This window comes from Dermacentor albipictus, unplaced genomic scaffold (assembly GCF_038994185.2).
Source record: "Dermacentor albipictus isolate Rhodes 1998 colony unplaced genomic scaffold, USDA_Dalb.pri_finalv2 scaffold_16, whole genome shotgun sequence".
Lineage (NCBI taxonomy): Eukaryota > Metazoa > Arthropoda > Arachnida > Ixodida > Ixodidae > Dermacentor > Dermacentor albipictus.
This window is the reverse complement of record NW_027225570.1, coordinates 3,828,078-3,847,436: the sequence shown is the minus strand read 5'-3', so window position 1 is coordinate 3,847,436 and position 19,359 is coordinate 3,828,078. Positions and strand designations below refer to the sequence as shown.

At 45.8% G+C, this 19,359-nt stretch overlaps 1 protein-coding gene and 1 long non-coding RNA gene across 2 annotated transcripts in view; both read right to left on the bottom strand.

Annotated features, from left to right (window-relative positions):
- Positions 1 to 19,359, bottom strand: part of LOC135920496 (arylsulfatase B-like) — a 363,609-nt gene that overhangs the window by 70,403 nt on the left and 273,847 nt on the right. The window lies entirely within an intron of this gene.
- On the bottom strand, positions 5,610 to 12,177 carry LOC135920495 (uncharacterized). Its single transcript, XR_010570269.2, has 3 exons — positions 11,696 to 12,177; positions 10,494 to 10,586; positions 5,610 to 6,081 (listed from the first exon to the last, which is right to left on the bottom strand). It is a non-coding gene; the product is annotated as an uncharacterized lncRNA (long non-coding RNA).

The following is a 19,359-nucleotide window of genomic DNA, read 5'->3' as shown; positions in this document are numbered from 1 at the left end:
GGGTTCCTGCTGTAAACCAGCTTGAATGGCGTGATCTGTGTTGTTTCATGCACTGCCGTGTTGTAACCAAAGGCTGCGTACAGCAAGACGGCATTCCACGTCTTGTGTTCGACGTAGACGTACATTACCCGCATGTCGCGAGAGTCTTGTTCAGCCTCTCCGTAAGACCATTCGTCTGCGGGTAACAGACAGTTGTCCTCCTGTGTCTTGCCTGGCTGTATTGCATAATGGCTTGGGTGAGGTCTGGTGTAAACGCCGTTCCTCGGTCGGTGATTAGCACTTCCGGGGCATCATGCCGTAGCAGGCTGTTCTCGACGTAGAATTTCGACACTTCACTACCTCTATAGACTGGGCTTTCGTTCGGCATAGCGGGTAAGGTAGTCGGTAGCTACGACGATGCACTTACTTCCGGATGTTGACGTCGGAAGTGGCCCCAATACATCCATCCCGATTTATTGTAACGGCTGGCAAGGAGGCTGGATTGGCTCTATAGGAGTCCTGATGGCCTTTTGGTGGTGTTTTGTGTGGCTGACAGTCTCTGCCTGTCTTGACATAACGGGTGACATCGGTCGTGAGGCGCGGCCAGTAGTACTCTTGTATCCTTTTGAGCGTACGGGAAAATCTGAGGTGCCCGGCTGTCTCATCGTCATGCAGGGCATGCATGATTTCTGGCCAATAGGCTACGGTCACAACAAGAAGTTAGTTTGCGCAAACTAGGGAGAAATTCTTTACTGGGACGTCGTTTTTCGGCGAAAACAAAGACAACCCTCGCCTAAATGCCCTAGGGAAAACGTCAGTGTTGCCTTCAAAGTATTCGACGAGACTGTTTAGATCCGGGTCTGCCCGTTGTTGTTAAGCGAAGTCTCCCGCGCTTATTGTTCCTAGGAAGGCGTTGTTATCTTCGTCGTCTCACGGTGACGGCTGAACGGGGGCGCGTGATAGGCAGTCGACATCAGAATGCTTGCTGCCGGATTTTTAGACGGCAGTTATGTCAAATTTCTATAGTCTAAGACTTCAACGTGCGAGGCCTCCTGAAGGGTCCTTTAAATTCGCTAGCCAACAGAACGCGTAATGATCGCTGACGCCTTTGAAGGGCCTGCCGTAAAGGCAAGGACGCAATTTCGTGGGAGCCCAAATGAGGGCAAGGCATTATTTTTCTGTCGTAGAATGATTGGCTTCCGCTTTTGACAGCGGCCTACTAGCGTAAGTTGTGAGCCTTTGAAATCCGTCTTTCCTCTGGACTAGGAGTATGCCGAGGCCTAGACTACTTGCGTCAGTGTGTACTTCGGTGTCGGCGTCTTCATCGAAATGGCCGAGTACTTGTGTGACTATAGGCATCGTTTGAGCTCTTAGAATGCTTTGATTTGAGGCGTTTCCCACTTGAACTTGATGTCTGACCTCATGAGAAAGGTTAATGGCTCGGCGATGCACGAAGAGTTCTTGACAAAGCGCATGTAATACGCACACAAGCCAAGAAATCTGCGCACTCTATTCTTGGCGGTGGGCTACGGAAATTTAGTGCTGGCAGATCTCTTCTGCTGATCAGGGTGTATTCCAGATTTACTGATGACATGGCCAAGGAAGAGAAGATCATCGTAAGAAAGTGGCACTTTTCCGACTTCAGAGCTCTGATGGCTGGCTTGATGGCCTCTGGTACTGGTACTGGTACAGAACGCCGCCGCCATCTGCTCGTGCCACCAAGCCGCCTGCTTTACTTCTCCGAGACAGAGCTGGCCAGCTCTGGTCGCCCGGTCTGCCATTCCACACCACGACCTTTGGTGAGGCCGGCGCAACTTCTTGCGCCAACTTGTCGCTGCGTCTCCGCATCGAGACTGTTGTGCGTCCATGCCGTCGTGGCAAGCCCGGACTCGCGCACTAGTTAACCTCATGCAAGCCCTATGTGTGTTCCCTGCCGCAATGTATGCTTGAGTGTTTATTTTAGGCATGCTTTCTATTTGCTTCTGTTTAATTTATGCCTCTTTTAAGTTTGATTAAAAGTCTTTGTGTGTGTGTTCAAACCAAAGGCTTTGTCCTCAATTGGGGTCTCGGAGGCTCCGCCTAAGACAACCAACCGAACCATTGAGTACACGAACCTTTGCCCCATATTAGGGTCATCACAATCGTTGGGCAGACTTATAAGCTGTTGGTGCTTCCTCACGGGAAGACTTGGGTTTATGTAGAAGACTGGTTCCTGAAGATTGACCGTCCAGGTAGATCCGACAGAATCGGAGAGAATAAATACATTGCTGGTTTCCACATTTTCCTCGATGTATGCAATCGCCGTGCCTTTGTTGATGTGCTTGAAGTTTGTGAGCAATATTTTCGCTTCTCCTCTGTGCAGTTGAGTGATCCCGTTTGCGACGCAAATTTCACTGTCGAACAGTAGACGGTGGTCGGTCACGATGGCGCCTTCTACGTCTGTGGATGTTTTGGTGCCGACGAAAATGACAATGCTGCAGCAAGGCGGGATGCTGACTCGGCTTTCAAGTAGTCTCAAGGCACGCTGACTGGAAGGCCTCTCCGATGGTATCGCTTGGTTTGTGGGCAGCGTCATCGACTTCGACTTTAAGTCAATGACAGCACCGTGGTGTTTAGACTGTCCGTGCCGAGAATTACTTCGCGTAGGCACTCTTGAAGGAAAATGAAGGCCGCAGCGTAAGTCCGGTCATGCACTGTAACTCTTGCTGCACATCTTCCAGTCGGCGTTATAAGGTGTTCTCCAGCTGTCTGATCGTTAGGGCCTTCCCATGTATTCTTGACATTCTTCAGCTTGTCAGCGAAGGGTCCACTTATGACGGAGTAGTCGGCTGCTGTGTACTAGAGCGGTGATGGTGTGGCCGCCTAGAAGCACGTTGAGCCCGTTCTTTGTCTTGTTTTGCAACTGGGTCGTGGTGTAGCATCACGACTGCATCGCGTTGTTCTGTAGCTGCTACGTCTCGTTGTCAGGTCTTCTTTTGTCGGCTTCGGCATGGCGGGCCTGCCATTACTACATTATAGAAATATATCTTCTAGCGCAGTCGTTGGCGGCGGCGAGTCTTCGGTAATTCGACGTACAATAACCGCACCTCCATCAGTTTCTGGTTTTAGTTTTCCGGATAGGGGCTTACGGGCCGGCCACAGGCTGTGCCAGCGGACGGTTGGTGCTGCGGCAACAGGTAGCGCCCTGCTGACGGTGAACGCGAAGAACGTCGTGGTCTGCACTGTGTTCCGGCGATCTAGTCGGCGATATTGTGAGGTCGTTCACGAAGCTGTGGACGCAGCGCGTTGTCGGTGAGGCCTCGCAGTCCTAAGTCGCGGTACCCGCACCGGCGGCAGACGTTGCCCGCGTCTCCGCAGTGGTAGCAGAGCAGCCGGTGGTCTGCAGCACGCCATACATCTGCATTGCTGGGATAGCTGCACTGGGCGATGGAAGGGCAACGTGGCAGCTGCGGCGGCGAACGATGGAACTGTGGCCTTACCGGGCCCTGGTTGGGGCGCGAAGGGGAAGCGTGACGGCGGGCTACAGCGGCGTAAGGCATCGCTTCTGGCTGATCCCGCGGTGATTCGGGGACTCCAAGTGACTGCTTAATCTCGCCCCAGACGATGTCTACAATGGATGCTACTTGAAGCTGCGTCGAAGAGAACATGGTGCGTACTTCTTCGTGCGAGACGGTTATAATGGTCTCTCGAAGCTCGTCGGAGACTAGTGCTTCAATTTCACTCTTCATTGAAAGCACTTCCTGGTTTTATCGATGGGTGCGCATTTGCAGCGCTTTTCAGTCGTCGTTGCCTCTGTCAAAAACTCAGCTATACGGTCTTCGGCAAATTGAGAACCACTCCGGTAAAAAGTTCTTGCTTTACGCCGCTTATCAGGAAGTGGACTTTTTCTCCTCAGACATTTCCGGAAGGGCGTGCCGGTAAAGAGGGGTGATCTCTTCCGTGAAGATGGAGATGGTCTCATTGGGCAGTTGCCCTCAGATTTCCAGCAGAGCCTGCACTCGCTTTTTGCGCACGACGCTCGTGAAGGTCTGTAGAAGTCGCGCCTAAATAGGTCCCACGCTGTAAAGGTGGTTTCTGTATTCTCAAATGACCTCCTGGCGGCGTCTTCCCATGAGAAGGAGACGTGACCAAGCTTGTCGTTGTTGTTCGAGTTGTTTAATATAGTGACTCTTTTATACCTTTTCAGCCAGTTTTCCGGGTCTTCAAATGATGAACCGTGGAAGGTAGGTGTCTCCCTCGGTTGTTGCAGCACGATGGGTGATGCTGGGGCTCCCGTTGTGGTTGTTGACTAGGCAGCGATCTTTCGGCTCGTCTTAGGTACGAGTCCGTGCTCCGGGGGCAGGTTTTATAGCCCGCGGCTTGCTCGATGGTCCAGGGTGGCGCTGGCGTTGTCTTCGGCGTGTGGGGTTGACGCGGGCATCCGGTTCATGAACGCAAAAGCGTCTCCGCCACATGTGACGCGGTAGTGACGGTAAAGAAAGCAGTAGAAAAACTGTGCATGGCAAAACTCTTTATTAGGCGAACCTGTGCCCAGAAAAGTGGGTTACACTCAAAGCACAATGACAGCGGTGAACACAGTCACCGATTGTCGAAGATCTGATCCGCGGAGCAAGCGCGTCGGCTTTCATACATGAGTCATTGAAGGCTCCACAATTGAAGGTGCCCGCGTGTCTTCCAGAAATACTCCACAATTCGCATCGCGCATATTGTCACATTACACAAGGTCCGGTGGCAACAGACAGTGGATAGAACCATCGATAACATTCGAGAAACTGATAGATGCAGGTGCGTCCTGCGCTGAAAGATAACGTTTAACCTTTGCTAGCCGGTGAGAAAGCCGTCACCGGAGAAAAACTAGTACACGTGTCGATACGATGCAAGTGGAAACTTGAGGGTCCTAAGCAGTCCGCAGGAACAGTTACCAAAACAGACTGTTTAATACCACGCGCTAGTCACTTCTTCCTCTTGTTCGCTATGTTTCTCTAAATGACGATATCATCTTCTTATCGTTCTTTGCCGCACTACAGACGAGGCATGTTCCTGCCTTTCAAACGATTAATCGTCCCAATGTGAAAGTTAAGCGTGTGCATGCACGGAACATTAAAGCGTGCATCAATTGGATAAGTATCGCTTTACGCGCACCACAATATGTAACTGGAATGCAAATTGAGCACGTACGGACGCTACGCGGGGCGCCTGTGACATTGCGTGACTTCTCGCACGCTAGGCCATAGCTGCGACGGACACGGGCGGCGGTGGCGGCGGTGGACACTATAGCCAGCTGAAACGGCTATTGGAATATTCTCATAGCAGCTTACGCTGTTAACAGCAGCGAGAGCGATGAGAGCGCGAGGAGGAAAGCGAAAGGAAGGTGAGAGTACCGTGGAAGCGTGAAAAGCGTACACTGTAAAATAATTTACACCCCTAAGGGTTTTTTTCGGTGTCTATAACTAACCCCCTAGCACCCTTGAAAAAGCTGGGTTTTATAGGGAATTACACCCTTATGATGGTTATTCTATATTCCAATAACACCCTATCCCTTGAGGGTGTTTTGAACAACATATTACCCTTCGACCCATGGGGTGTAAGGGTGTGATCAGGAATATATTACCCTTTCACCTATCGGGTGTAATGAGCAATATAATAGCCCTTGAAGTACGGCATGTGGAAGCGGGTACATATGCACTTCATTGTTTGTTTCTAAGTCTACAGTTAGGCTAGCACACAGAAATGTTATGTATGGTGTGCATACAATAGGTAATGTGTTTACAAACGCACTGCATAGCAACTTTGAGAGAAAACACATTATCACTTGTGAGTGTTCTGCGTGAAATGGTCCCATTTATCACAGATACAGAGTGACTGCATGGAGGGTCATTTATTCTAGCCTCCTGTACAATATTTTGAGCTTGCACTATGCCTTGTGGTGACAAGTCTTGCGGCCGTTCTACATTGAAGAACAGTCTCATTCAAACCAAAGTTCCAGGGCACAGGCGAGGATGATGATGCCTTTTTGTAGCTCCATTCCAATGTCCTAAGGCGAGCCATCATAGATGAAGCCATTTCTTCATTGATCACTGTAGCCATCTGCTTCTTTTCTACCTGCAAAATGATTTGTTGCAATTTAATGTCAGGAAAAGTACACGAAACATGACTAGCAGCGCTTCCCTGCATCATTCACTTTAATATTTCAAGATCACATGAAGAGCAGGTTAAAGAAAACAAGCACAAATAGTGCTTACTTCCAGGAAATCGTTATTTCGAAAGAATAAGGCATTTAATCTGCCACATCATGAATGTAGGAGAGACAGGCTACACAAATATATGAGGGCAATTCAGAAATTATTGCCTCCAAGCCCACTACTTTGCCAATATTACAGCAAACATTTTGAACTTTTTATCATTGATGTACTTATGCTTAAGCTATCGAATGTCACTTGCCTCGCCTTCCTATCTCTTCTCGTTCCAGAGTAATCGAGAAATTCATGGCATCCAGTGGTGACGTCCAGTTGAAACAACAGGCTGTAATTGAATTTCTGACTGTGGAAGGTTGTGCGCATATCAACATTCATGGCCATTTGACTGCAGTTTACAGGAATGCCTGTGCTGACGTCAGCACTGTGCAGAGGTGGGCAAGGACTGTGAAAGACCAAAATCCTACTACATCAAATCTCCCGGATCAGCACCGAAATGGATGGCCCACAATGGCTTCTGATGAGGGTCATGAACATCAGCAGATGAGTTGACTCGGTGCAATCGCAGGATCAAGCAACACCAGATTGCAACACTCGCCATCTCCATTGCCTCAGTGAACCACATCATTAAAGACCTGCGTTACAAGAAGACTTGCGCTTGTTGGGTGTCACGGTAACTGACGACTGACATGAAAAAGTCGAAGCATAGCCAACAAGTTCAATTCTTGTAACGCAGGAGGTTTTTAATTATGTGGTTCACTGAACCAATGGAAATAGCGAGTGTTGCTGCAATCTGGTGTTGCTTGATCCTACGATTGACCCGATTCAACTCGTCTGCCTGATGTTGATGATCCTCATAAGAAGCCATTGTGGGCTGTCCAGTTCGGTGCTGATCCTGGACATTTGATGCGGCTGGATTTTGATGTTTCTCAGTACTTGCCCATCTACGCACAGTGCTGATTTCAACACAGGCATCCCCGTAAACTGCTTTCAGATGGCAATGAATGTTGAAGGGCGCAGAACAATCCGCAATGAGAAATTCAACTACAGCCCACTGTTTCAACCGGACATCACCACTGTATGCCATGCATTGCTCGATTACTTTGGAACGTGAAAAGATAGGAAGATGGGGCAAGCGACATTCTATAGCTTAAACATCAGTGCATTAATGATAAAGAGCCAAAATGTTTTAAGTACTACTGGTAAAGCAGTGGGTTGTGCATCAGTGCACAACCCACTTTTGTGCCTCAGTGCATAAAAGTACATTTTGTTAAAAAAATAAGTGGAACAACAGTGCATTTTTCCGGCAAGTTTGATGGTGCATATCTCCAAACTGACGCCATTCTGGAAATCAATTCCAAGTAGATACACCTTGTAATCTCACTGGCTATGATTCGTAAATTACAATATGTGCCCCAGATATGTGGTGGCGCTGGCAAACACTCCCAGCGTTCTACTAGGAAGCATAAATACCTAAGAAAGTGATGGGGAAACGGCGCCCGCAGTAGCTCAATTGGTAAAGCATCTAACGCGTAATGCAAAGACGTGGGTTCGTTCCCCACCTGCAGCAAGCTGTTTTTTCATCCACTTTCATTTCCATTAATTTATCATTTCTTTATTTCATTTGTTAATCACAAGTAATTTACCCTAACTTGTCCTTGGTGTCAGTGTTTGCTGGCTTCTTAGGATATGATTAATAAACATCGGGTTTCTTGGTTAAGCCCCTTTCTTTTCGGTTATATTAGCTATAATGTAATTCATTCAAGGATAATAATTTTTTTTAATTAGTTTAATATGTTTCGACTTCTTGTGCTAGATATATCTGCATGTTTGAATATTCCTGCTCAAGGACTAGAATTATGCTATATGCAACTGGACTATATTTAAAAATTCCACAAGACTGAAAATCATCACCCTGCATAAAAACAGTGTGAATTTAAAAACAAGCTTCAGTGAACCTTATTGAATCAGCAAATGGCCAGTGTAACTAGTCTGATCGTCCTGGAAATCTTTTGTAGCTTATCAGCATAGTGAATTTCAATTCCACATTCAGGAGTGCAAATTTTTCTAGAAGTCAGCTTTTTCTTTTTAACAGCTAGCATCCCTGCCAGTTTGCTTAAACATAATGTTGCATGACTTTAACAGTACTGCACAATCACTTTTTTCTGCTCACAGTGTCTAGTGATGTGTCTTTAGCAGCTGAGATAATTAATGTTCATGCAGATAAACATCAGAAAACATTGCAATAACTGCCAAGAAAATGCAATCATGCGTTTTGTTTACAAAAGAGCATGTGCTCTACCTTCTGCCAGTTTTGTTTTCCGTGTCAGGCTAGAACGGAACTTGCACAAGAGGCACCTTTTGCATCCATGAAGATATTTTATGAGGTTATGGTGGTGTCGAAACATGACATCAACCGTAACACTTTAAACTATTTTATGAAACAGGTATTTGTACAAAGATAGAAAAGGCACCAATTTTGAATTTATCACATTTGGTTTAGAGTACCATAGTATAAATGGCTCAACTAGTACAGGTACGCAAACGGGCTAGTTGGTATTGGTCGATGACGTTAGACAATGTGAACTCGACAAAGGATGGAGAAAGAGGCGATAGGATTTGTTCCATTTCTCGCCACTTTTGACGTCCCTTGTACAAGTCTGCGCTGTCTGTCGAACATCATGGATCAACTAGTACAGCCTGAAAAAATTATGTCATGAAAGAAAACTTGACTTTCAACCTCGACAATTCTGCCTGTTAGGTATTATGGTTTCTTTACAACTTATTTCTTTATACAAAGTCAGACCCATCGAGTAAAGCTTACTGAGAAAGAAATGAAGAACAACGTCAACACCTCTCAAGGCACATGCATCAAAGGAGTCAGAGCATCATACACATTACCTTTAGGTGCAAGAGTGTTCTCTTTCTTAGGCAAACTGCATTTCTAGTTTCTTAAAGCCTATATATTTATTCGCCACAGCTATGGGAAAATCACAAGGTGGAAAAGATGTGTTGGTGCAATTTCAACTATTATGCACAACAGCAAAAGGTAAAGCACAGGAAGTCTCACTGCTCCTCTGTCTAAATGACATTCAGTTTCATTTGTCATGTCCACTCCTATCCTGATGGCAGCAGAAACAGGAAGACAGCAGCGTGGTTCAGAAAGTAGATGAAGGAGCTGATATCCTAGCTGACATAAAGAGTAAAAAAAGGGAGCTGGTCAGGCCATGTAGTCCAGACGTGAGACATCATTAACTAGCGCGAAAAAGACAATGGACGACAGCTAGAAGCACGCAGGACAGAACTCTAGGCTTCAACTGAAATTTTGGCTACACAGAAACATAGGATTCAGGGGATGCGACCTCAACGCATGGAAGCAACATTTATCTTTCCTTTTCCCTGCCTGACACAGGAGGTATTGGAGCCAATCGATGGGCAGGTTCATTTCGAGATACGAACACTCTTTTTTGGCAAGAGCAAGGGAAGGGGTGCTTACACACTAATCACCCGCTTTTCGATGCAAAGTGCTTCAAATATTTACATGTCGACCTGCCTTTAGAGCCGCGTGGGCAGATGAGTGCTTTGAAACTGCTCAGTGCATGAGCACTTACAGCAATGATTGGCCAGATGGCCACCAGCCATGACAGCTGCCCTATCTTTGTTCCCCCAAGCGGTCGATTAAACACCAACCTGTTTGGCTTGAGGACACATAGGGCAGCTTTGAGTGCCTTGGTGGCTGGTGGCCACATGGCCAATCATCGCCATACGTGCTCATGCACCGAGCAGTTTCAAAGCAATCGTGTGCTCAGGCAGCTCCAGAAGCAGGTACATAGGGAAATATACGAACCACTTTGCATCAAAAAAGTGGGGAATAGGTGTGTAAGCACCCGTCTCTGGCTCTTACCAAGAATGTTCGTAATTGAAATTAACCTGTTCATAAATTTGTTCCGATAGCTCCTGTGTTGTTTCTGTCCGTCGACATTCTGTGCATTCCATGTTTCTGTGTAGCAAAAATTTCAGTTGAAGTCTAGACTTCTTTCTTATGTGCTTCTTGATGTTGTCTTTTTCACGCTAGTTATTGATGTCTCAAGTCTGCAATGAGCACCAACTAGCCCAAGTGCCTTCTTCAACCATGTAATGCATAGGGCAGATAACCAGTGGCACATTCGAGTAGAGAAGTAGACTACGATGAAGTCAAAAAATTTTGCAGGCTTCACTTCGAATCAGCTAGCGCAAGACGGGTAATTAGAGCTCACTGGGGGAGGTCTTCATCCTCCGGTGAAAAAAATATGTAGGCCAATTGTGATGAAAAAAGTATACGTGTCGGGTCAGACGTCTTCACTGTCTTTTCAGCAACGTGTAGGCCCAAGACAGCCAGTCGGTTCCCATGCAATTGCTTCATGCTGACTGCAACTGCATGGGCACAAGAAAACAACCCACCATTAATACCATTCGAGATTGACGACTCAATAAAGAACCTCTCAAAACTGCAAATACAATTAAGCATTTACCAGCTTAATAAATACATATATAAAGGCCAAGAATAGTTACAATAACCATACACTTTATAACTAGACATTAAAATAAGGTAGTGAAGCGTACAATAACCGTAGGACGCTAAGTGCAATTCATTTCAGAAATACTGTTGACAACTGACAGGACGCCTTAGGCAGGGTTCAGTCACACAACAAGAAAACAAATAGTAATAATAAGCACGCCTGCGTGAAACCAAGAAACGAGTACAAGGACGAGAAAAAAATTGATTAGGCTCGGTGTGCTTATATATACAAAAAGATAAATTTATAAACAAATAGCGCAACCACGCATTCATCCGCAACAGCACGACAGCTTCTATAACAAACGAGCACAACTTAAAGCGATTGATAAGTACATAGCCGGGACGGTCGTGGTTCTTTTGTTTTGCATTAGTTCTAGTCATGAAACCACAAGCATTGCAAGCTGCCTGCGCCATTACCTACCACGGGACCTCCGACAAAAAAAAAATAATAACAATTGAGTGAAAGTACACAAGCGACATTTAATACGGTTGTCACACTGCACACTTTTGGCCGCGATCGATCCTGCCTGGAATCGAATTTCTGGACGCGTTTGGCCTCGTTGCACAATCGGTGGACGGGAGGCAATCGCGGTCGAAAATTGCGATCCAGAACGCGCTCAATCATGCTCGAAAGTGGCCGTGTGACACCGGTATAAGTCTGCGCCCATCTTTGGTAACAGAAAGAACCAATTAGTCAAACCAAAGTATTATTTCCCTGCCTGCGCCGAATACTGACGCGTAGCAGTACTTAATTCTCTACAACTCTAGTTGAGGACACGTGAACAATGAAACATTCATTTTTTTTTTCTTTTTCACATTCGGTGCCCATAGGCTACGCCTGGAGTACATATACTACACTCGCATCCAACACACCTTGCGCTGTCCTTTAAATAAATTACGCGAAAATTACTACCACAATGACGCACCATAAAAAACGCGACGCTGAACGTGGCTACGTACGTACCTTTTATATGAGCAGTTCATGCGCCTTGCAAAAGGCCCTCGGTTTGAAGGCGGAGCGCTGTCACGATCTGTACTCTGGGCACGCCGTTTCGTTTACGTAGTGGATGGACCATGTTGACGATGCATTCCGCCGAAAAACAAAACGTCCACTTCATCACTGTTCAGGCCGAATGGAAGATGTTTTCTCCTTCGCCACGAATGACGGCCGTCGTAGGCGTAGTAAACACACTGTCACAAAGAAACACCGATGTCGTAGGCCGCTGGTGCCCTTCTTTCTCACGCATAATCGCGTCGCCTTCACTCCGGACGCTCACTTCGCGTCGATGAGCACAAAAGTACACGAAAACAACGAGTTGGTACAACCTTAACGCAGCAAAAAACAATCTAATTACTCACAACTTCAAGAATGTCACGGAGAACACACACATGTGCTCCCGGCGGCCCGCCGCGAGACGCAGGAAATGACGTAGCGGCGATAGCGGCGACACCCGTCGGGGGGAGTTATTTCAATTTCGGTTTCGTTTTCAAGGCATAAAAACAAATATTTTTTTCAACTATGTGTGTGTATTACTTTCAAAGCTATTTATTTTACGCTACCTCTAAGCCATTTTCTGTGTTTACGGGTAGTTTCACTGGAAATTTATTTCCAGAAACATGGGCTGATATCAAATCAAATGGGGCAAAGGTGGGCTGGTAACTGCGTGTAAGTGAATTTATTTGTCGATGCTTTCTTTTTGTTTGTTTGCTTGGACGTTCATTTGTAAAGAGACGTGGCCCTTCCTGATTGTATAAGATACAGAGGTACTTGCGAGTCTGTCTTTTCTTTTATGCACAGAGAAACAGAGAGAGAAAAAAAGCTTTAATTGGCATTTTCAAGAAGTTCACAATGCTCATATTTCTGAATTGGAGTGCTCACTCAAATTTTAAATAGCTTGGATTAACGGCAGATATAAAAGTACTTGCATAATAGCTTTCTAAACGTATAGGCGACACCACGAAATTTCACATGTGCAGAATTACACGAAAACCTTAAGTTTCCAAGTACGAAAAGTATTTCTTTGCCTGCTGTCGTGAAAGTGCAACCGAAGCGAATCCAGATCTCGCGGGGTTTTTTTTCTTTGTTTTATGAGCGGGTGAGCGAGTTGGGCCTATGACCGCTCAAAAGAAAAAACAAATATAACAACGATTCCCCTCTGGTGGACAGCACCGTGAGTTGTCGTTGTCATAATCTGATGTCGGTCTTTGTCTTACTGCAGTTGCTTATAATAGCAGTTTGACGGGTAATGAGGAAGATATATTCAAAATCGAGGTATTTTGTGCATGCGGTAGACAAGTCATTTTCGACCCAACTACGCTCGCCCTCAAACTACCACGAGCAGAGCAATTTAGTATTGTTCCCATTCAATAGCTGTGCCTATACCATCGCCGAACCCCTTTGCTCGGCGAGGGTGCAGCTGTGGTAAAGGCTATTGAATGACAACAACAATTTCCTGGCAAAGTGTGGGAACTGTGATGACATTTCGTCTGGGTGTTGGCTTTAAGCATTCTCTTGTCTCCCCTTAGTACCATACTGTCTCTCCTCTGCGCTGTTGCATGTGAGTACAAAAAAGGAAGTGCTGCACCTTAATTCTGCACTACTTTTGCGGTGGGTGGGGGTGGGCAGAAGGGGGCTAACGCGTAATTAGTCTTCCAGAGGGCATTGTGTCGATGGCCAGGGTGTTTCAGTGGGCATTGTGACGGCTAAAGAGGTCCAAAGAGTATTGTAGCGATGCCCACGAAGTTCTCGCTAAAAGGACTCGCACACGCCTTCCCCGCGTCCCTCTCATGTTCATTATGCACGCTTTCAAACCACCCACCGACGCGGCTGGCAAGCCAGTGACAGCAGCAGCAGCAGAATTGGAAAAAGTGAGGGAGGAGGCATAGAAAGCTTCGCTTTAAAATCTGGCAGAGCGCCCCTGTGCACGCTGTAACCTGCAATCCAGAGCTCTGGTGTTTTGACAAAATTCAATTTCATTCTGCAAAGTATTTCTTTCCCGTATTCAGCATGTGCACCTGTCCTACCCGTCTCGCGAGGGGAGACGGGCGAGTCTCGCGCAGGTCTACATATGCCAAGACATCGCGAACGTACTTGGCAGGTGGGCAGTAGCGCGCACACTTGAAAAATGCCTCACCACTGTTCCGTGAACAAAGATGGGTCTGCAAATGCCCCGCCAATTTCTGGAATCTCGTTATTTCTACAATGATTGGCTTGTTATCCTATTCATGCATGCAATAATACTGTCTCCAATTTGGGAGGGGAAATATTTCAGTAAATACCGTTGTTAGTCGGTGTTGTAAATACTTTATGCATCGCAAGTTGTACGTTGGTTCTCTATACTTTCTTAGATTATTCTCCCTTTATTTTTGAGCACTCCGTTCAGGCAGTTGTTTGTAAGCCAGTAGAACGTTCCTTTACTATAGAACTACAAACTTAATAGTTTCTTTTTGTACAGCCAGCTTCGTAAATTGACGCAGACGCGAAGCCATGAGCGTTTTGCACGGCTCTTTCTGCAGATGCTGCTTGAGCAAAGCATTGTGGTGGGTGAGAAGGCTCAAGTTTGCCAACGAACCTACCTTGTTTATAAACTTGAGAGAAGCAGAACGAATTGGGGTTATTGATTCGGCGAAAGAAGGTCAGGTGGGGTCAAAGCTTCTCGAATCGGCGTATCTTTTGTCCGCGTATGGTTCGTCGCACCCTTTTCTGCCTGTTTTGTCATGCTTGAAAGAAACCTAGACGACCGCACTGCTTTAGAGCAATTGTGGCGCGTCCAGCTGCATGCTGTCACGTGGACTATTCATTTTGCTAGATTCCTGGCGTCCCAAAAGCAAGAGCTGCACTAGTTCTGCCTTGCTGAAAACATTTTGAACATTTTTCTTTTGGTTAAGTATTCAATACTAGAAAAAGTAGGTGCGCGCTTTTGGATTCCGCGGAATTTGTGCGTGACGACATTTAGGAACTGTGTACCACCTAGAACACTGTGACATAATAGATAGTAGTGCTTCAGCAACAGGTTTTTCCCAGGACATATTTAAAATGGCTTATCAAAACAGACAGTGAAACGGAGGGGGACTCTCTTCAGGAGTTTTGTCGGCTTTGAAAGCCCGACATGTCTCGGGGGGGAAGGGCTTGGGCTAAGGCAGGGCCCATTTCTGAATCCGCCACTGGTTTTTAGTGCCGCGGGACACGCCGTCTCTTCGTGCAATTGTATGTTTGTGAATGTGATAAAAACAAACAAAAACACCCTTGCACCCACCCCCAATATTCTTAGTCAGTGCACCCTTTCGGTGGGTAAAAGGGTGTTATGGCATCTAGAACTTCCTTATGCTTCGCAAAAAGTCATGATGATGGGATGTTTCTTGAATGAAAACACCCTTCAAGGGTGTTATGATTCGCAATTATCACCATCAAGGGTGTAAATTATTTTACTGTGTAACGCCGCGCAAGGGGGTTTTGCGGCGATGATGGCTACGAGATGGCGCCACAGCAGCGCGCGTTGTCTTTATGGAAACAAAGTACTGCATAAGTGGAATTTTGTCTGCGTCGGCTGCTGTGAATCGCTCCCACGCACCACCCACACGCTTCCACTCGTGATATCTTAACTGGCGAGGTAGTCGCGCCACCCTTCGCTTCATTTGCAAAGTGCGGCGCGATACAGATTGTCCGCGCCAGCCATTATATCGTGAAATGAAAACACGTATACAGCTACGCTCAGATTTCGCATCATGGAGTACCTTAATGGTAGGTGAATTCTTATCAAGCACCCGTTTCTGAGACAAAGCAGAGCACATATGGTCAAATGCATGTGCTGTATTATTAGTGTTATTAGTGTATTAATGTTATAATGGCTGCAATAATGAGCTTTTCTCAATCCTCAGTCAAAGGCTCCCTGTTCTGTGACACCAATGGAACAATTCGGCAATTTTAATAGAATAATCTTAAACTAGGTACACCACCTGTACAAGTGGTACGAGGCGTGTGATTGTGCACAGCAGATAAATTGTAGGTCTGGAACCGAAGATTTCAGCACATTAAACAACAGCAGACATCTTGCTGAATTTGCAGGTAGCGTGTGGGTCTTGATCTCGCACCTTGATTCGAACAGGGACGTGTTAAGAAATTATGGTCATTTGTCAACTTGGTCAGGTATCTTTCATCCCCATGTCAGCTGGGCTCGGTCGCTGTTCCACGATGCACTCATCAAAGACGTTTGCCTTCGCTGCGCAGGTTTCTGCCTATCTAATCATCCAGATACTCATCCTGGCCCTGGTTCCCGCCACTTCCGATGCCACGGCTCCCAGCGAACCACTTCGCTTCCAGTGGCCCGCCAGCCCTCGTCAGCTGTCTACAACTGCACATAGCCTGGCAGCGCCACAGCTGCCTTTCCTCGACTGCCCCCGGATTCACGTACCGTCACCGACAACAACCAAAGAGCCGACTATAAAACAGCATCACCCACGCGCAGCACTCTGAGGGCTCGGTCGCTGTGCCACGGTGACTAATCAAAGCCGTTTGCCTTCGCTGCGCAGGTCAGTAACCAGTACTGTGTTATCACAAAAAAAATCAAGTGACTACTGTCTCCTGCAGCTACCGAGCCCACAGTGCTGCCTTTCTTTTGTTATTGAATGTTCTGATGTAGTACGTACCTTGTTGTTTTTGGCTGGTGATATCGAGTCAAACCCAGGTCCCGACACGGTACTCGCGGAACTAAGAATGCTGTCTACTGGTCAGTCACAACTTCTCGCCGTGGTTCAAGGCCTTAGAAACCAACTACTGAACAGGCTATATATGACCTCAGGAACAGATTATCCGACCTGGAAACTCACTATCAAGTTCTGGTAACACTTCGCACCGACATGGATACGACCTGCACTAACACCACCCAAACAGCCAAAGAAATCAGAGGAATAGAAGCCCGCCTTGATGATGCCGAAAATCGCTCGCGACGAAACAATTTAATTTTCTATAATATCACAGATAACAATACTTAAAAAAACCAAGCCCAATCTGAAGAAATGGTCCTGTGTCTCTGCCGTGATCACTTGCATCTAACCATTGACCGAAAAGAAAAGAAAAAGTCTTGGGTGTCATTCTTCTGGGCGCCCTCGCCCAATAATGGTCAAATTGAAATTTTTTGAAACCAAAGAGCTAATTCTTTCTAATGGCCGTAAGTTAAAAGGCACTGATTACAGCATCGGGGAGGATTTTTCACGCCCTCTCCGAGATGCACGAAAGCATTTAGTTAGATTTGCCAAAACTAAAACCACAAAATTTTCCTTGCGTCACAGTACATTGTTCATCGGTCCTAAACGGTACGCATTCGACGAATAATCACACACAGTAAAAGTAATCTCATAGCATACGGTTCATCGTCATGTAACTAAACTTCCTGGTAGCAGCCCTCGTGGTAAACTTACAAATTTTTCTTTTTCTATTATTTTCACCAACATACGGAGTTTCCTCCCCAAGCGCGAATACATCTGTAATATTGTTTCATGATCTTCCAGCAACATACTTGTACTGACTGAAACTTGGCTAACAGATGACGTCACTGATACTGAAGTCCTTGCCGATGTACCTAATTTTAATGTTTTCCGCAAGGACCGCAAGGGCTGCAGAGGAGGAGGTGTTCTAATTGCCACTAACCAGCAATTGCCTTGCTTTGTTGTTAACATGCAATCAGAATTTGAAATCCTGTGGGCAATCTGCCGTTCCGCACCTCAAACCGTCATACTAGGTGTCTGCTATAGACCCCCGTACAGCTATCCAAAATTTTTTATTGCCTAATTGATAGCCTAAATCAACTTACTACTACACATCCCAACACGCGCATTCTTCTTTTTGGCGATTTTTAACTTCCAGTCTATTGACTGGCAGAACTTCACACCAACAAGCAATGAAGAAATAACCAACTTCCTTGACGTCTGTCTAAATTTTCATCTCACCCAATTAGTAAAAGAACGTACACGCGTCGTACGTGATTTGTCAAACATCTTGGACCCTACACTAGCTAATCACCCTGAAAGTTTAGCAAATCTTAATTATCTCCGCGAAGTTAGCGACCACAAAATTCTACATGCTACTTTTACCTTCATCGCGGAATCGCGCGAAACATTCCACAAAACGATTCGCCTTTACGACAAAGGCAATTACAGTGAAATGAACAACCAATTGCTCGCTTTTTTTCCAGAATTCGAAGGAGGTTTTCATGAACCGATCAAGTGAGGACAACTGATTTACTTTTAAAACCAAACTTGCCGAACTAACATCCAAATTCATTCCCACCATTACATTTAGTGCCAATCATAACAAACCATGGTTCACAAAGCCCTCGAGAACACTTGAGAACAAGAAGCGACTTTTTCGTGTAGCAAAACTAAACCCAAGCGAATGCGCATGGAAGAAATACTACGAGGCCCCCCCCGCCCCCCCCGAGTCAACATATTTGCGCTCCATTTCTAATGCCAAACACGCATTTTTTCATACTGACCTGCCGAACAGCCTAACCAATAACCCCAGAAAGTTCTGGCAAGTTCTAAACCCTGATCTTGCGCCTGTCATCACAATTACCGACACACTTGGCGAGGAAGTGAGAGACGTTGAGTGCGCAGATACATTTAACACTGCATTTTCATCCATCTTTACAAGCGAAACTGATATGCCAACATTTGTCCCAAATGACCAACCAAGATCGCTCATGCCACCAGTCACATTCGCTGCACACGGCATCACCGGTATCATTGAAAATATTAAGATGTCACCTTTTGCAGGTACTGACTAAATCACCAGCAAACTCTTAAAAAACTTTCGGCATGCTTCTTCAGCGTACTTATCATTACTGTTCACACAATCACACTCCACAGGTAGCATACCCAGCGATTGGAAAGTGGGGAAGGTCGTCCCGGTCTTCAAATCAGGTAAGAAAGAATCGCCCCTTAATTATCGCCCCATCTCTTTAACAATTGTGCCATGCAAAATCATGCAACATGTAATCTATTCTTGCATAATGAAGTTTCTTGACTTTATTAATTTCTTTCATCCTTCTCAACTTTCTTCTCACTTCTCACTTCTCAACTTCTCATCCTTCCGTAAGAATCGATCTGATGAAACACAATTAGCTATTTTTGTCAATGACCTGCACATGGTCCTTGATTCTAACCTTCAAACTGACTCAACCTTCCTAGATTTCGCGAAAGCCTTCGACAAGGTTCTTTACAAGCGCTGGCTACCAACACTTTCTTGGTTGAACTTGCATCGTAACGTACTGCAGTGGATAAAGAATTTCTGACAAACCGTACCCAGTTTGTTTCCCTTAATATACAATCAATAACAATCAATAATCAGGTCTTTTTCAGTAACATCAGGCGTTCCGCAAGGGTCAGTCCTTGGTTCCCTTCTATTTTTAATATATATTAACGACCTAACAATAGAAGTCTCCTGTAACATTTGTATCTTTGCCGATGACTGTGTTATATATCGTACAGTCAGTAACCCCTCTGATCAACTAACTCTCCAAAGTGATTTAACTTGCGTCCAGGACTGGTGTAACCAATGGCTCATGGACCTAAACTCCGATAAATGGAAACTCATGTCATTTCATCAAGAACGTAATCCTCTCCTGTTCCCTT